Source organism: Rhinopithecus bieti, unplaced genomic scaffold (genome assembly GCF_001698545.2).
Source record: "Rhinopithecus bieti isolate Rb0 unplaced genomic scaffold, ASM169854v2 scaffold_11380, whole genome shotgun sequence".
NCBI classification, from domain to species: Eukaryota; Metazoa; Chordata; class Mammalia; order Primates; family Cercopithecidae; genus Rhinopithecus; species Rhinopithecus bieti.
The window spans coordinates 3,258,285-3,263,215 of NW_016807225.1; positions in this window are offsets into that span (position 1 = coordinate 3,258,285).

Genomic DNA, 4,931 nt, shown 5'->3' on the forward strand with positions numbered 1-4,931 from the left:
AAGGTCTTACCATATTTTGGTGCATGGCCCTCTCACCTCTTTCCTCCCACCTTAATGCAGGATGGTTTGTCTCTCTTTTGTTGCTTAAAATTCTGCTGGCCAGTACCCTCAGTATCTTAATTTCTTTATTCATTTTCAGTCGGCAAATAGTTATTGAAGACAACTATGTGCCATGCAGTGTACTAGGGGCTGGGGGAAAACAGTAATAGTCCTTAACTTCAGAGAGCTTACAGTCCACAGTCTCCTGTCCAAGACAACCTTTATTCAAAGAATCATACTACCAAATACAGTTTCTCTAAGTGCTTTTTAACGTAGTATTTTTTAAAATAATTTTAGACTCATGTAGAAGTGCACATAGGTATACTATACAGTTCCCATGTACCCTTAATCCACCTTCCTCCAGTGATAACATCCTGCATAATATCACAACTGAAATGGGAAAAGTTCCCTTGTCCCCTTTGCAGGGCGTGCGATGGGGATGTGGCTCGCTTCTTCAGTACCGGGCTGCTCAAACCTCTAGGGGAGCATACAGATGGGCACGCTAAGGGCCTCCGACCCCATGGCAGTGTCTAGGGGTGAATGTTTACAGCTGAAGCCCCAGTGGGTGTGTTAGTGTGTGTGTGTGTGTGTGTGTTTTGTTTGTTTGAGACGGAGTCTCGCTCTGTCACCCAGGCTGGAATGCAGTGGCGCGATCTTGACTCACTGCAACCTCCGCCTCCCAGGTTTAAGCAATTCTCTGCCTCAACCTCCCGAGTAGCTGGGATTACAGGCACGTGCCACCACGCCCGGCTAATTTTTTTTTTTTTTTTTTTTCTTTTTCAGACGGAGCCTCTCTCTGTCTCCCAGGCTGAGAGTGCAGTGGCGCGATGTCAGCTCACTGCAAGCTCCGCCTCCCGGGTTCACGCCATTCTCCTGCCTCAGCCTCCCGAGTAGCTGGCACTACAGGCGCCCGCCACCGCGCCCGGCTAATTTTTATGTATTTTTAGTAGAGACGGGGTTCACCTTGTTAGCCAGGATGGTCTCGATCTCCTGACCTCGTGATCCGCCCGCCTCGGCCTCCCAAAGTGCTAAGATTATAGGCGTGAGCCACCGCGTCCGGCCCAGTGTGCTCTTTTAGTTTTGCTTTTAGCTTAGCCGTCCATAGGCGGCTTGTGTTCGTCAGCTCAATTAGACCCCTGCCTTATTGCAAGGACAGAAGGCTTTCTGTATCACCAGGTTCTTGCCTTGGTACGCCAAAGAATCGGATCACATGTGGGCTTGGAGAATGAGAGGAAGGTTCTACTGAGTGGAAGTAGCTCTTAGCAGATGGGGGAGCCAGAAAGGAGATGGTATTCCGCTGGAGTCGGGCTGCTTGGCTGCCGGAGCGCTCCTCCCACTGCCCCAGCGAAACACTGCGTTGTTCTGCCAGTCAGTGGCCTGCCGGCATGCTGGTGCCTATGGGTGTCTTCCGCCACCAACGCACTCCTCCTGACTTCCAGCTGCTTCTGTCTCTGCCTTGCTAGGGTCTTGGGTTTTTATAGGCACAGGATAGGGCCATGGCAGGCCAGCGTTGTCTTGGAAAATGTAACATTTGGGCAGGAAATACCTGTCCTCACCTAGGTCCGTGGGGATGGAGCCCTAGCCAGGGACCACGCCCACCTCTACCCAGCACTTCCCTTCTCCCTTGCCTATCATTTAAAGGGACCACACCCTTCCCTTTCCAGCACTCCTGTATCTAACCAGGAAGTGTACATGGATGCAATACTATTAACTAAACTACTGCCCTTATTGGATTAACATTTAGCCATCTCTAAGTGCTTTTTTTTTCCTGCAGCCTTATCCTCCTGGGTTCAAACGATCCTCCCACGTCAGCCTTCTGAGTAGCTGGGATTACAAGTGTGCAGCACCATGACTGGCTAATTTTTGTATTTTTTTGTACAGACGGTCTCTACATGTTGCCCAGGCTGGTCTCAAACTGCTGACCTCAAGCAATCCTCCTGCCTTCACCTCCCAAAGTTTTGGGATTACAGGCATGAGCCACCATGCCTAGCCTCTGTGCTAGCTTCTAAGTGCTTTTTAATTCACTAATTAATAATTACAGCAATCATAGGCAGTAAATCCTACCATCACCCCCATTTTATAGATGCAGGAACTGAGACCAGAACAGTTATATAACTTGCCAAAGAGTCAGCTTGCAGTGGCATGATGAGGATTGCAAATCCAGGCAGCCCGACTGTACGGGATTTGCTCCCCACCGCTGTACTATCCCGCCTCTTAACGCTGCCCAACCTAGCCAGAACGTGTTTTCTTCTTCAAACCCAAACAAACTACCATAACGCTATAATAAATGGCCAGGGAGCTGTTAGAAAAAGTTGTAACACTTGGCTGACATCTTTAAAGCCAAAACTTTTCTTCCAAAATCAAAGTTTGTTTCAATGGCAGAGGCTTCCCAAAGGAAATGACTATTTCAATCATGTTCATGAAACAATATTCTTTGGGCTAACAAAGGCTGACATTTCAAACATTTCCCTCTGGTTGAAAATAACTGCAGTTGAAATATTTTGACTCTCAAAAGGAAGTTTCTTTGTAAGAAACAGCAAGAAATGCAGGTGCGCAGTTAAGGCACACCCAAAACAAAGGCCTCTGAAAATGCAGGGCTTCCTCTCCAAATCGTACAGTGTTTCCAACTGTCTCATCCCCACTGAAGGAGATAAGAACATGCCATCCCCAAAATATGCTGCCCTGGCATATTGACTATTTTGAGTGAAAGGCATTTGAAAAACAGCAGGTGCAAGAAGATCATTCTGACATTCCTTCTGTTTCTTAAAAGCAGGAGATGAAATTCCCATGTGAAAGATGCCTTCCCTATACTAAAAGGAAAGTAACAGTCTTATTCTCAAGAATGGAAGCTTTAGAGGAGAGAATTCTGTACAGACTTTGTTAAAATAACTTATCTTTTTTAGCCTCCCCACTGAATTTAGTTACTTTTTCACAACTCTACTACTCTAATTCAGTATGTAAGTGTTCAACTCTAGCTGTGTCTTTGGGTCTTCAATTCTTTATGAAGGCTCCCATGCCATGGAAAACTTGTACTAAATATACTTGTATTCTTTTATCCTGTGGATCTGTCTTATGTCGCTTTAATTCTCAGGCCCAGCTGAAAAACCTTAAGAGGGTAGGGGTAAAATTCTGCCTCCCCTGCACCACACAACTCTAAGCCACATGAAATCTGCAACACATGCACATTAATCTGCTTAATGCTGGAAAATACCAATCCCAGAGGAGAGAGAAATAGAAAAGAAAATCAAACAAGGAAAACACCTTTTGCCTAACCATGCATTTGTGGCATGTATACATGTTACCAAAGTGCTGCAGTGACCTAAATGACCAAAAAGCCCCACTTCTGCACGGCTGAGATGTATCACTACCATGTGCATCCTAAAGCCAGCTCAATCACCACAATGAGGATTCTCTTTTCTACGGCATTACCGCTCTCTTTAACATTTTATGAATCCATTTGTGGCACAATCATTTGAGATTATAATTTGGCCTTGCTCTCCCATAGATTGATCCCTGCTCTGATTTTAAGTGGGTAGCCAGGCCCTTTGGAACTGCTTGCCTTTGAGATTTTGCAGTACAGAAAGCTAAAGAGCTTCAAGTCCATGTCTCCTTCATTGCTGGTGGCAGTAGGGTAAGGGGAATGGGACAAATGTAATAAAGAGATGTGTCCTACGTGAAGAGGGGAACAAGAGTAACAAGGGGTGTTGCTGAACCAAACTGAGTCTATTTGCTCACGCACAATGGAAAGCCACACGCTGGAGCACTTTTGCAGAGATTTCTGTAGAGAAAGGTATATTGCAAGACCAGCCTTGAAGCAGTATATTTAAGGGAAAGATTCTGAGAAGGAGCTTTGGGGTTGGTTAGTGATTGGCAGCAAAGGAGAGGGATTTTGGAAAGGCCCTTGAACATGTATAGTTGTGTCTTCAAGCTTCTTCATGAGTCACACACGCAAATTCAGGGTGAGTTGGTATGAAATATGCAGTGGAAATTTTGGCTGTGATGTCAAAAGTCACCCATTGGGCAAGTAAGTCTATTCTGGGAAGACTTTAGTCAGCCATATCGGTTCCAGTTTCAGCCAGTGAGCCAGTTATTGTTGCAACTGGAATCAAGCTGTTTCCTTATGTGCCATCTTGTAAGTCAAGCTCAAGGTTTCTGGTCAGTGACCAATTTCTTTTCTTTTCTTTCAGTTTTTTTTTTTTTTTTTTTTTTTTTTTTTTTTTTTTTTTTTTTTTTTTTTTTTGAGATGGAGTCTTGTTCTGTCACCCAGACTGGAGTGCAGTGGCATGATCTTGGCTCACTGCAACCTCTGCCTCCTGGGTTCTAGCAATTCTCCTGCCTCAGCCTCCTGAGTAGCTGGGATTACAGGATGCACCACCACACCCGCCTAATTTTTGTATTTTTAGTAGAGACAGGGTTTACCACATTGGCTAGGCTGGTCTCGAACTCCTGACCTCAAGTGATCCACCCACCTCGGTCTCCCCAAGTGTTGGGATTACCACCATGCTCAGCCAGTGACCAATTTCCTTAACTCTGTGGGGCACAGCTCCAGGGGCAGAAGATGTTACTGAAATGCCAGGCATCCCACTGCTTACTGCAGAGAGTGCCAGGTGTCCCATTGCTTGCTGCACAGAAAGCCAATCACTGAGACGAGTATTACCAGAGGAGAATGCTTGATTTGGGTGCTGTGGCCAAGGAGAATGGGAGGTCAGTCTCAAATTTGTCTCTTCAATCAACTAAAATTAGGAGTTTATAGAGCAAGGAAGGAATGTAACCATGTGTGGGAAAACAGGAATTAGGGAGAGTAAAAAAGAGTTGGTCAACAGACAGCAGGTGGTCTGTGAGGCAATCATGGCTAGTGAGGGATATTACTGTCCAGATGTGGTGATCTGGTA